We start from the raw sequence: 15443 nt of genomic DNA, 5'->3' as shown, positions 1-15443 counted from the left end.
TAGATATAGACTTCCATATATCAAAATCATCAGTATCGAAAAAAATTTTGATTGAGCCATGCCCGTCCGTCCGTCCGTCCGTCTGTCCGTTAACACGATAACTTGAGTAAATTTTTAGGTATCTTGATGAAATTTGGTATGTAGATTCCAGGGCACTCATCTCAGATCGCTATTTAAAATGAACAATATCGGACTATAACCACGCCCACTTTTTCGATATCAAAAATACCGAAAAACCGAAAAAATGCGATAATTCATTGCCAAAGGCGGTTAAAGCGATGAAATTTGGTAGATGGGTTGACGTTATGACGCTGAGTAGAAAATTAGTAAGATTTTAGACAATGGTCGGGGCACCGCCCACTTTTACAAGAAGGTAATTTAAAAGTTTTGCAAGCTGTAATTGGGTAGTCGTTGAAGATATCATGATGAAATTTGGCAGGAACGTTACTACTATTACTATATATGTGCTAAATAAAAATTAGCAAAATTGGATGAAGAACACGCCCACTTTTTAAAAAAAAATTGTTTAAATTCAAATTTTAACAAAAAATTTAATATCTTTACTGTATATAAGTAAATTAAGTCAAAATTGAACTCCAGTAATGATATGATGCAACAAAATACAAAAATAAAAGAAAATTTCAAAATGGGCGTGGCTCCGCTCATTTTCATTTAGTTTGTCTAGAATACTTTTAATGCCATAAGTCGAACACAAATTTACCAATCCTTCTCAAATTTGGTAGGAGCATAGATTCTATGACGGTAACTGTTCTCTGTGAAAATGGGCGAAATCGGTGGAAGCCACGCCCAGTTTTTATACACAGTCCACCGTCTGTCCTTCCGCTCGGCCGTTAACACAATAACTTGAGCAAAAACCGATATATCTTTACTAAACTTAGCCCACGTACTTACCTGAACTCACTTTATCTTGGTATAAGAAATGGCCGAAATCCGACCATAACCACGCCCACTTTATCGATATCGAAAATTACGAAAAATGAAAAAAATGCCATAATTCTATACCAAATACGAAAAAAGGGATGAAACATGGTAACTGGATTGGTTTATTGACGCAAAATATAACTTTGGAAAAAACTTTGTAAAATGGGTGTGACACCTACCATATTAAGTAGAAGAAAATGAAAAAGTTCTACAAGGCGAAATCAACAGACCTTGGAATCTTGGCAGGAATACTGTTAGTGGTATTGCATATATAAATAAATTAGCAGTACCCGACAGATGATTTTCTGGATCACCTGGTCCACATTTTGGTCGATATCGCGAGAACGCCTTCACATATACATCTAAGGGCCACTCGCTTTTAAAACCCTCATTAATACCTTTAATTTGATATCCATATCGTACAAACACATTCTAGAGTCACCCCTGGCCCACCCTAATGACGATATCTCGAAAAGGCGTCCACCTATAGACCTAATGCCTACTCCCTCTTAAAATGCCCAATAACACCTTTCGTTTGATACCCATATCGTACAAACATTCTAGTGTCACCCCTGGCCCACCCTAATGGCGATATCTCGAAAAGGCGTCCACCTATAGAACTAAGGATTACTCCCTTTTAAAATACTCATTACCACCTTTCATTTGATACCCATATCGTACAAACACATTCTAGAGTCAGCCCTGGCCCACCCTAATGGCGATATCTCGAAAAGGCGTCCACCTATAGACCTAATGCCCACTCCCTCTTAAAATGCTCAGTAACACCTTTCGTTTGATACCCATATCGTACAAACATTCTAGAGTCACCCCTGGCCCACCCTAATGGCGATATCTCGAAAAGGCGTCCACCTATAGACCTAATGCCACTCCCTCTTAAAATGCTCAGTAACACCTTTCGTTTGATACCCATATCGTACAAACACATTCTAGAGTCACCCCTGGCCCACCCTAATGACGATATCTCGAAAAGGCGTCCACCTATAGACCTCATGCCCACTCCCTCTTATAATGCTCAGTAACACCTTTCGTTTGATACCCATATCGTACAAACATTCTAGAGTCACCCTTGGTCCACCTTTATGGCGATATCTCGAAAAGGCGTCCACCTAAAGAACTAAGGATTACTCCCTTTTAAAATACTCATTACCATATTTCATTTGATACCCATATCATACAAACACATTCTAGAGTCACCCCTGGCCCACCCTAATGGCGACATTTCGAAAAGGCGTCCACATATAGACCTAATGCCCACTCCCTCTTAAAATGCTCAGTAACACTTTTCGTTTGATACCCATATCATACAAACATCTAGAGTCACCCCTGGCCCACCCTAATAGCGATATCTCAAAAAGGCGTCCACCTATAGACCTAACGCCCACTCCCTCTTAAAATGCTCAGTAACACCTTTCATTTGATTCCCATATCGTACAAACATATTCTAGAGACACCCCTGGTCCACCTTTATGGCGATATCTCGAAACGGCGTCCACCTATGGAACTAAGGATCACTCCTTTTCAAAATACTCATAAACAGCTTTCATTTGATACCCATATCGTACAAACATATTCTAGAGTCACCCCTGGTCCACCTGTATCGCGATTTCTCGAAAAGGCGTTCACCTATAGAACTAAAGCCCATTCCCTTTTAAAATACTCATTACCACCTTTCATTTGATACCCATATCGTACAAACTCATTCTAGAGTCACCCTTGGTCCACCTTAAAAGCGATATCTCGAAAAGGCGTCCACCGATAGAATATTCTGCAAAATTTGGAATAAATCTTCTGTAATAATTGCAAAATGCGACGAATCTTTTCGCCTCATCCGCATTTTTAGTGGTTGGGAAATTTTTAACAGTTTACTGGGGTCTGGCAAAATTCCTTTGCTTGTGCATTTATGACCAAGGTAAGTTACTTCTTGGTTGAAAAATAAACATTTATCCGGATGTAATTTTAAATTATATCTTCTACAAGTTGCGAAAATATCTCGTAAATTTTTAATCATATGATTTTCGGAGCATCCTAATACGACTAAATCGACCATGTTAGAAATGCTTGTGAAGGTTTTAAGCCTGCAAATGCTAATGTCATCATTCTCTGGAATGAGTTCGGTGCTACTTTAAGGCCATACGATAATCTTTTAAATCGCGTAAAATTAAACACTTTATGTGTACGAAGTTTAAACATTAAATGTGTAGTCATGCGCAAATTTACGCTTTATATGTTTAATAGCTTAAGCACCGAAGTTGTAAACTTACACAGTATTACCCATCGATGTGTAATTTTCAACTTTAACCCTACACTAGTCGAAATATACATACGGGCATGGGCTTTTTGTAATTTTCGCTTGGTTTTGTTCCAGTTAGATTAGTTTAGCTATCTTTTTATAAAAACGTATGCCAATATATAATATAAACATTAGAAGTAAATGTTTATGACTATGAAAATTTCGCGAAAAATTTCAAGTTTTTACTTAGAGTTTTTTAGAATTTTTTTGAGTATGCAGCATTGAATTCTAGTATAATGATGTGATAACCTTAAGACGCAAAATTTTTTTTTATTTGTGGCCACTTTGTTAACGGACTGCCACATTTGCTTTCATACAAACTTTTGAATGAAATATTTTTATATTCATAAAAAAATGTCAAAAATCAAGAAAATTTTTACCGACTTAATATTAACACATCACTGCACTAAAATTCAATGAGCTACAAAACTGCATACTCGAATTCTAAAACTCTTAGTAAAATCTTGTCCATAAAGTTTTAAACTTAAACTTATATTGCCTATTATGTGTTGACATATATTTTTATAAAAAAATAGCGAAAATAATTTAGCTAGAGCAAAACCCTGTGAAAATTGCAAAAAGTCCCTGCCCTTACATTTATTTCGACCAGTGTATAAGCACAATAAATTATCAATTTTCTTTTCTAAAGTTTAATTTAATTAAAATCTACTAAATATCAGTTTTTAACCCATGAGAATTTCAATAAATAAGAAATATATATATTTTGGTGTCACATTTTTATAATATATATATATACTTTTAGAATTGTATTTTCTTTTTAATATGAAAATTTTTTATAACTTACATCAAAATGCATAAATATATAACTTGTGTCTTCGCCAAAATATTTTGCAATGCCGCATACTATATATATCAATAGTATTGAATGTTTCGACCCTGGTTTTTTTACTTGAATTATTTAAAAAACTTTCTGTGAATGTATGGGCCTTAATACCCACCAGTTGCTCGAAGTGTTGCGAAATGTATTCGCTTTCAAAAATATATGGCCATTCTGCTTGTATTTCTGTAATTGACGGTATATTTTCCAAATTGCATTGCATAGCAGTCCTTCATGTACGTTGTTATTGATAGCTTTTCCTCACAACTGCCAGCAGCTCCGTGCATTTGTTTCAAAAAGTTATGTTTTTATACCTTTCATGAAAATGAAATGGTATATTAATTTCGTCACGAAACCGAAAATTGTAAGTCCTTAAAGGAAAATAGATAGACCCACCATTAAGTATACCGAAATAATCAGGTTGAAGAGCTGAGTTGTTTTAGCCATGTCCGTCTGTCCGTCTGTCCGTCTGTCCGTCTGTCCGTCTGTCCGTCTGTCTGTTTGTATGCAAACTAGTCCCTCAATTTTTGAGATATCTTGATAAAATTTGGTGAGCAGGTGTATTTGGGTGTCCGATTAGACATTTGTCGGAACCGACCGGATCGGACCACTATAGCATATATCCTCCATACAACCGATTTTTCAGAAAAAGAGGATTTTTGTAATATCTTACCCAATTTAACAGATTGAAGCTTCAAACTTCACCATATACTTTCGTATATTGAACATATTGTTGCCTGAAAAAATTTATGAGATCGGTCGTATATATAGTATATATCCCCCACAACCGATTGTTCAGATAAGGAACTTTTCGTAATTACTGCCCTATTTTAAGAGCTAGAGGCTTCAAATTTCAGCGAATGCTTACGTATATAGCATATATTGTTGTCTGAAAAAATCATAAAGATCGGTGGTATATATAGTATATATATGGTGGTATATATAGTATATATATATAGTATATATATATATATTTTCGCAAATTTTAGCCCCATTTTAACAGCTAGAAGCTTCAAATTTCACCGAATATTTACTTATATAGCATATATTGTTGTCTGAAAAAATCATAGAGATCGGTTGTATATATAGTATATATCTCATACAACCGATTGTTCAGATAAGAAACTTTTCGCAATTTCTACCCCATTTTAACAGCTATAAGCTTCAAATTTCACCGATTGCTTACGTATATAGCATATATTGTTGTCTGAAAAAATCATAGAGATCGGTTGTATATATAGTATATATCTCATACAACCGATTGTTCAGATAAGAAACTTTTCGCAATTTCTACCCCATTTTAACAGCTATAAGCTTCAAATTTCACTGATTGCTTACGTATATAGCATATATTGTTGTCTGAAAAAATCATAGAGATCGGTTCTATATATAGTATATATCTCATACAACCGATTGTTCAGATAAGAAACTTTTCGCAATTTCTACCCCATTTCAACAGCTAGAAGCTTCAAATTTCACCAACTGCTTACGTGTATAGTATATATTGATGTCTGAAAAAATCATAGAGATCGGTGATATACATAGTATATATCTCATACAACCGATTGTTCAGATAAGAAACTTTGCGCAATTTCTGCCCCGTTTTAACAGTTAGAAGCTTCAAATTTCACAAAATGCTTTCGTATATAGCATATATTGTTGTCTGAAAAAATCATAGAGATCGGTGGTATATATATTATATACTTCATATAAACTGTCATATTGACCCCTTTTTTACGGCTAGAAGCTTCAAGATTCATCAAATTTCATCAAAAAGTTACGTTTACGTCATATATTTTTGAAATACGTGATTCGTAGCCATAGTTTTTACATGCAGACCACAAAAAACGTGAAGCTTTGCATCCTCACACAGATTACCTACCTATTTTTATACCTTTCATGAAAATGAAATGGTATATTAATTTCGTCACGAAACCGAAAATTGTAAGTCCTTAAAGGAAAATAGATAGACCCACCATTAAGTATACCGAAATAATCAGGTTGAAGAGCTGAGTTGTTTTAGCCATGTCCGTCTGTCCGTCTGTCCGTCTGTCCGTCTGTCTGTTTGTATGCAAACTAGTCCCTCAATTTTTGAGATATCTTGATAAAATTTGGTGAGCAGGTGTATTTGGGTGTCCGATTAGACATTTGTCGGAACCGACCGGATCGGACCACTATAGCATATATCCTCCATACAACCGATTTTTCAGAAAAAGAGGATTTTTGTAATATCTTACCCAATTTAACAGATTGAAGCTTCAAACTTCACCATATACTTTCGTATATTGAACATATTGTTGCCTGAAAAAATTTGTGAGATCGGTCGTATATATAGTATATATCCCCCACAACCGATTGTTCAGATAAGGAACTTTTCGTAATTACTGCCCTATTTTAAGAGCTAGAGGCTTCAAATTTCAGCGAATGCTTACGTATATAGCATATATTGTTGTCTGAAAAAATCATAAAGATCGGTGGTATATATAGTATATATATGGTGGTATATATAGTATATATATATAGTATATATATATATATTTTCGCAAATTTTAGCCCCATTTTAACAGCTAGAAGCTTCAAATTTCACCGAATATTTACTTATATAGCATATATTGTTGTCTGAAAAAATCATAGAGATCGGTTGTATATATAGTATATATCTCATACAACCGATTGTTCAGATAAGAAACTTTTCGCAATTTCTACCCCATTTTAACAGCTATAAGCTTCAAATTTCACCGATTGCTTACGTATATAGCATATATTGTTGTCTGAAAAAATCATAGAGATCGGTTGTATATATAGTATATATCTCATACAACCGATTGTTCAGATAAGAAACTTTTCGCAATTTCTACCCCATTTTAACAGCTATAAGCTTCAAATTTCACTGATTGCTTACGTATATAGCATATATTGTTGTCTGAAAAAATCATAGAGATCAGTTCTATATATAGTATATATCTCATACAACCGATTGTTCAGATAAGAAACTTTTCGCAATTTCTACCCCATTTCAACAGCTAGAAGCTTCAAATTTCACCAACTGCTTACGTGTATAGCATATATTGATGTCTGAAAAAATCATTGAGATCGGTGATATACATAGTATATATCTCATACAACCGATTGTTCAGATAAGAAACTTTGCGCAATTTCTGCCCCGTTTTAACAGTTAAAAGCTTCAAATTTCACAAAATGCTTTCGTATATAGCATATATTGTTGTCTGAAAAAATCATAGAGATCGGTGGTATATATATTATATACTTCATATAAACTGTCATATTGACCCCTTTTTTACGGCTAGAAGCTTCAAGATTCATCAAATTTCATCAAAAAGTTACGTTTACGCATATATTTTTGAAATACGTGATTCGTAGCCATAGTTTTTACATGCAGACCACAAAAAACGTGAAGCTTTGCATCCTCACACAGATTACCTACCTATTTTTATACCTTTCATGAAAATGAAATGGTATATTAATTTCGTCACGAAACCGAAAATTGTAAGTCCTTAAAGGAAAATAGATAGACCCACCATTAAGTATACCGAAATAATCAGGTTGAAGAGCTGAGTTGTTTTAGCCATGTCCGTCTGTCCGTCTGTCCGTCTGTCTGTTTGTATGCAAACTAGTCCCTCAATTTTTGAGATATCTTGATAAAATTTGGTGAGCAGGTGTATTTGGGTGTCCGATTAGACATTTGTTGGAACCGACCGGATCGGACCACTATAGCATATATCCTCCATACAACCGATTTTTCAGAAAAAGAGGATTTTTGTAATATCTTACCCAATTTAACAGATTGAAGCTTCAAACTTCACCATATACTTTCGTATATTGAACATATTGTTGCCTGAAAAAATTTATGAGATCGGTCGTATATATAGTATATATCCCCCACAACCGATTGTTCAGATAAGGAACTTTTCGTAATTACTGCCCTATTTTAAGAGCTAGAGGCTTCAAATTTCAGCGAATGCTTACGTATATAGCATATATTGTTGTCTGAAAAAATCATAAAGATCGGTGGTATATATAGTATATATATGGTGGTATATATAGTATATATATATAGTATATATATATATATTTTCGCAAATTTTAGCCCCATTTTAACAGCTAGAAGCTTCAAATTTCACCGAATATTTACTTATATAGCATATATTGTTGTCTGAAAAAATCATAGAGATCGGTTGTATATATAGTATATATCTCATACAACAGATTGTTCAGATAAGAAACTTTTCGCAATTTCTACCCCATTTTAACAGCTATAAGCTTCAAATTTCACCGATTGCTTACGTATATAGCATATATTGTTGTCTGAAAAAATCATAGAGATCGGTTGTATATATAGTATATATCTCATACAACCGATTGTTCAGATAAGAAACTTTTCGCAATTTCTACCCCATTTTAACAGCTATAAGCTTCAAATTTCACTGATTGCTTACGTATATAGCATATATTGTTGTCTGAAAAATCATAGAGATCGGTTCTATATATAGTATATATCTCATACAACCGATTGTTCAGATAAGAAACTTTTCGCAATTTCTACCCCATTTCAACAGCTAGAAGCTTCAAATTTCACCAACTGCTTACGTGTATAGCATATATTGATGTCTGAAAAAATCATTGAGATCGGTGATATACATAGTATATATCTCATACAACCGATTGTTCAGATAAGAAACTTTGCGCAATTTCTGCCCCGTTTTAACAGTTAAAAGCTTCAAATTTCACAAAATGCTTTCGTATATAGCATATATTGTTGTCTGAAAAAATCATAGAGATCGGTGGTATATATATTATATACTTCATATAAACTGTCATATTGACCCCTTTTTTACGGCTAGAAGCTTCAAGATTCATCAAATTTCATCAAAAAGTTACGTTTACGCATATATTTTTGAAATACGTGATTCGTAGCCATAGTTTTTACATGCAGACCACAAAAAACGTGAAGCTTTGCATCCTCACACAGATTACCTACCTATTTTTTATTTTATATTTATCTTAAAAATCGTTTAGATATGTTCAAATTTCACCAAATGCTTACGTGTATAGCATATATTGTTGTCTGAGAAAATCATAGATACCGGTGGTATATATAGTATATATCCCATACAACCGATTGTTCAGATAAGAAACTTTGCGCAATTTCTTCCCCATTTTAACAGTTATAAGCTTCAAATTTCACCGATTGCTTACGTATATAGTATGTATTGTTGTGTCAAAAAATCATAGAGATCGGTGATATATATAATATATATATGATGGTATATATAGTATATATATATAGTATATATATATTTTTTTTACGATTTCGGCCCCATTTTAACAGCTAGAAGCTTCAAATTTCACCAACTGCTTACGTGTACAGCATATATTGATGTTTAAAAAATCATTGAGATCGGTGGTACACATAATATATATCTCATACAACCGATTGTTCAGATAAGAAACTTTGCGCAATTTCTGCCCCGTTTTAACAGTTAGAAGCTTCAAATTTCACAAAATGCTTACGTATATAGCATATATTGTTGTCTGAAAAAATCATAGAGATCGGTCGTATATATATTATATACTTCATATAAACTGTCATTTTGACCCCTTTTTTACGGCTAGAATCTTCAAAATTCATCAAATTTCATCAAATAGTTACGTTTTCGTCATATATTTTTGAAATACGTGATTCGTAGTCATAGTTTTTACACGCAGACCACAAAAAACCTGAAACTTTGCATCCTCACACAAAGTACCTACCCGTTTTTATACCTTTCATGAAAATGAAATGGTATATTAATTTCGTCACGAAACCGAAAATTGTAAGTCCTTAAAGGAAAATAGATAGACCCACCATTAAGTATACCGAAATAATCAGGTTAAAGAGCTGAGTTGTTTTAGCCATGTCCGTCTGTCCGTCTGTCCGTCTGTCCGTCTGTCCGTCTGTCTGTTTGTATGCAAACTAGTCCCTCAATTTTTGAGATATCTTGATAAAATTTGGTGAGCAGGTGTATTTGGGTGTCCGATTAGACATTTGTCGGAACCGACCGGATCGGACCACTATAGCATATATCCTCCATACAACCGATTTTTCAGAAAAAGAGGATTTTTGTAATATCTTACCCAATTTAACAGATTGAAGCTTCAAACTTCACCATATACTTTCGTATATTGAACATATTGTTGCCTGAAAAAATTTATGAGATCGGTCGTATATATAGTATATATCCCCCACAACCGATTGTTCAGATAAGGAACTTTTCGTAATTACTGCCCTATTTTAAGAGCTAGAGGCTTCAAATTTCAGCGAATGCTTACGTATATAGCATATATTGTTGTCTGAAAAAATCATAAAGATCGGTGGTATATATAGTATATATATGGTGGTATATATAGTATATATATATAGTATATATATATATATTTTCGCAAATTTTAGCCCCATTTTAACAGCTAGAAGCTTCAAATTTCACCGAATATTTACTTATATAGCATATATTGTTGTCTGAAAAAATCATAGAGATCGGTTGTATATATAGTATATATCTCATACAACCGATTGTTCAGATAAGAAACTTTTCGCAATTTCTACCCCATTTTAACAGCTATAAGCTTCAAATTTCACCGATTGCTTACGTATATAGCATATATTGTTGTCTGAAAAAATCATAGAGATCGGTTGTATATATAGTATATATCTCATACAACCGATTGTTCAGATAAGAAACTTTTCGCAATTTCTACCCCATTTTAACAGCTATAAGCTTCAAATTTCACTGATTGCTTACGTATATAGCATATATTGTTGTCTGAAAAAATCATAGAGATCGGTTCTATATATAGTATATATCTCATACAACCGATTGTTCAGATAAGAAACTTTTCGCAATTTCTACCCCATTTCAACAGCTAGAAGCTTCAAATTTCACCAACTGCTTACGTGTATAGCATATATTGATGTCTGAAAAAATCATTGAGATCGGTGATATACATAGTATATATCTCATACAACCGATTGTTCAGATAAGAAACTTTGCGCAATTTCTGCCCCGTTTTAACAGTTAAAAGCTTCAAATTTCACAAAATGCTTTCGTATATAGCATATATTGTTGTCTGAAAAAATCATAGAGATCGGTGGTATATATATTATATACTTCATATAAACTGTCATATTGACCCCTTTTTTACGGCTAGAAGCTTCAAGATTCATCAAATTTCATCAAAAAGTTACGTTTACGCATATATTTTTGAAATACGTGATTCGTAGCCATAGTTTTTACATGCAGACCACAAAAAACGTGAAGCTTTGCATCCTCACACAGATTACCTACCTATTTTTTATTTTATATTTATCTTAAAAATCGTTTAGATATGTTCAAATTTCACCAAATGCTTACGTGTATAGCATATATTGTTGTCTGAGAAAATCATAGATACCGGTGGTATATATAGTATATATCCCATACAACCGATTGTTCAGATAAGAAACTTTGCGCAATTTCTTCCCCATTTTAACAGTTATAAGCTTCAAATTTCACCGATTGCTTACGTATATAGTATGTATTGTTGTGTCAAAAAATCATAGAGATCGGTGATATATATAATATATATATGATGGTATATATAGTATATATATATAGTATATATATATTTTTTTTACGATTTCGGCCCCATTTTAACAGCTAGAAGCTTCAAATTTCACCAACTGCTTACGTGTACAGCATATATTGATGTTTAAAAAATCATTGAGATCGGTGGTACACATAATATATATCTCATACAACCGATTGTTCAGATAAGAAACTTTGCGCAATTTCTGCCCCGTTTTAACAGTTAGAAGCTTCAAATTTCACAAAATGCTTACGTATATAGCATATATTGTTGTCTGAAAAAATCATAGAGATCGGTCGTATATATATTATATACTTCATATAAACTGTCATTTTGACCCCTTTTTTACGGCTAGAATCTTCAAAATTCATCAAATTTCATCAAATAGTTACGTTTTCGTCATATATTTTTGAAATACGTGATTCGTAGTCATAGTTTTTACACGCAGACCACAAAAAACCTGAAACTTTGCATCCTCACACAAAGTACCTACCCGTTTTTTATTTTATATTTATCTTAAAAATCGTTAAGGTATGTAGATCTGTTCACTATATATTTCTTATCTTATACATCCGATTATTCGGAGATTACGAACGGGATAAGATTATTGTTCAGCCCCATTCATGAAAGGTATGAAGTCTTCGGCACAGCCGAAGACAGTCCCGTTCTTACTTGTTTATTTTATATTTATCTTAAAAATCGTTAAGGTATGTAGATCTGTTCACTATATATTTCTTATCTTATACATCCGATTATTCGGAGATTACGAACGGGATAAGATTATTGTTCAGCCCCATTCATGAAAGGTATGAAGTCTTCGGCACAGCCGAAGACAGTCCCGTTCTTACTTGTTTATTTTATATTTATCTTAAAAATCGTTTAGATATGTTCAAATTTCACCAAATGCTTACGTGTATAGCATATATTGTTGTCTGAGAAAATCATAGATACCGGTGGTATATATAGTATATATCCCATACAACCGATTGTTCAGATAAGAAACTTTGCGCAATTTCTTCCCCATTTTAACAGTTATAAGCTTCAAATTTCACCGATTGCTTACGTATATAGTATGTATTGTTGTGTCAAAAAATCATAGAGATCGGTGATATATATAATATATATATGATGGTATATATAGTATATATATATAGAATATATATATTTTTTTTACGATTTCGGCCCCATTTTAACAGCTAGAAGCTTCAAATTTCACCAACTGCTTACGTGTACAGCATATATTGATGTTTAAAAAATCATTGAGATCGGTGGTACACATAATATATATCTCATACAACCGATTGTTCAGATAAGAAACTTTGCGCAATTTCTGCCCCGTTTTAACAGTTAGAAGCTTCAAATTTCACAAAATGCTTACGTATATAGCATATATTGTTGTCTGAAAAAATCATAGAGATCGGTCGTATATATATTATATACTTCATATAAACTGTCATTTTGACCCCTTTTTTACGGCTAGAATCTTCAAAATTCATCAAATTTCATCAAATAGTTACGTTTTCGTCATATATTTTTGAAATACGTGATTCGTAGTCATAGTTTTTACACGCAGACCACAAAAAACCTGAAACTTTGCATCCTCACACAAAGTACCTACCCGTTTTTTATTTTATATTTATCTTAAAAATCGTTAAGGTATGTAGATCTGTTCACTATATATTTCTTATCTTATACATCCGATTATTCGGAGATTACGAACGGGATAAGATTATTGTTCAGCCCCATTCATGAAAGGTATGAAGTCTTCGGCACAGCCGAAGACAGTCCCGTTCTTACTTGTTTTCGCTTGTTTTTGCATTCCGATAAGTTATTGGGCTGCCAATTATTGCATGTTTGTTGCAGCAGATTTGAGCGTCTTCTTTGCTTACGAACAAATTTTTTTTTTTTTTTGTTTCATTTCACAAATATTATACTCGTATATCTTTAATATATATAAATTGATTTACCTGCGCTTATAAATATTATTAGTAAACAATAATAATCACTTTTGTGCACCAAATATTATTTAATATTAATTAACTCATTGCAATACCACGATTTAAGTCTTTTAATCCACAAGCGTTCATTACGAATGTCTTTCGTGCATGATCGTGCGTTGTTTGAACGATTTTGTGTGTTAAACGAAACATTGCAAGCAATTGTACGCAATAAATTCTTACTTTGAAACATTGGCTGTGTACGTGTAAACACGCTTGTTGAACTTTACATTTTGCATGCGCAAATTCGATGAAATTTACAAATTAAATGTTCGAAATTCCTTTAATATGTATACTTGTTATCATAAGAACCGCAATACTACACAAAAAATGTTTGAGAGTAAATTTTAAGCATTTTTTGCGCTTTAGTACGCACTATTTTGTTGAAAGGTCAACTTATTTCTTGGGTAAAATTACATGCTGTTTTTAGAGTGTATCTTCTGTAAAGGATGTGATATCTCTCGATTCCTCGCTGAGTTCAATCTGGTGAAATCCAGACATTAAGTCTAGGCATGAAAAATATTTAGCTCTTCCTAACTGATGTAGTATGTCATCAATTCTTGGTAAAGGGAATTTATCTGCGGTTAATTTTTTATTTACCTGTCTGTAATCTACAACCATTCTCCATCTTTTTTCTTGGTTATTCGGTAGTGATTTTTTCGGTACTAATAAAATTTGACTATTAAATTCTGAAATTGAAAGTTCTATTATGTCATCTTTAATTAATTTATTTACTTGTTTATTAATTTCACTCTTATGAGCTTCTGGTATTCTATAATTTTTTACGTAGACTGGGTTATTGTCTTTCATATGAAGTTTTTGTTTGTAAACATTATTAGTGGTAATTGATTCTGTTTCCAATGAAAAAGTGTCAATGAATTCTGCACATAATGCATTCAGTGATTTATTTGCAAAGTTTGGATAATTTTTATTCAACCTTTCTAATTTTTCCTTATTGTTGGCCTCATTTTCGAGTTTATTATTTTTAACTATTGTATAATCATTCAAGTTTTCTGTACGTATATTAAAATCTTGAAGTATTGCATTTTTATTTGTTGTATTTATAATTTGAACAAATGTTTGTTGTGAATTTGCTAGTGTGTTTGCAATAAAAATACCTTCAGACAATTTTTGTTGTGGAATTAGTAAATCTGAATAGTTATTATACTCAGTTGAGCAGAGCTCACAGAGTATATTAACTTTGATTGGATAACGGTTGGTTGTAGAGGTATAAAGGAATCGAGATAGATATAGACTTCCATATATCAAAATCATCAGTATCGAAAAAAATTTTGATTGAGCCATGCCCGTCCGTCCGTCCGTCCGTCTGTCCGTTAACACGATAACTTGAGTAAATTTTTAGGTATCTTGATGAAATTTGGTATGTAGATTCCAGGGCACTCATCTCAGATCGCTATTTAAAATGAACAATATCGGACTATAACCACGCCCACTTTTTCGATATCAAAAATACCGAAAAACCGAAAAAATGCGATAATTCATTGCCAAAGGCGGTTAAAGCGATGAAATTTGGTAGATGGGTTGACGTTATGACGCTGAGTAGAAAATTAGTAAGATTTTGGACAATGGTCGTGGCACCGCCCACTTTTACAAGAAGGTAATTTAAAAGTTTTGCAAGCTGTAATTGGGTAGTCGTTGAAGATATCATGATGAAATTTGGCAGGAACGTTACTACTATTACTATATATGTGCTAAATAAAAATTAGCAAAA

At 33.0% G+C, this 15443-nt stretch overlaps 1 pseudogene; it reads left to right on the top strand.

Moving 5' to 3' along the window:
• Positions 1–15443, top strand: part of LOC137235356 (transmembrane protein 161B-like) — a 120545-nt pseudogene that overhangs the window by 51065 nt on the left and 54037 nt on the right.

Source organism: Eurosta solidaginis, chromosome X (genome assembly GCF_040869045.1).
Source record: "Eurosta solidaginis isolate ZX-2024a chromosome X, ASM4086904v1, whole genome shotgun sequence".
Taxonomy (NCBI): Eukaryota; Metazoa; Arthropoda; class Insecta; order Diptera; family Tephritidae; genus Eurosta; species Eurosta solidaginis.
Note: the sequence above shows the minus strand (reverse complement) of the source record. Positions and strands in the feature narration are given on the sequence as shown.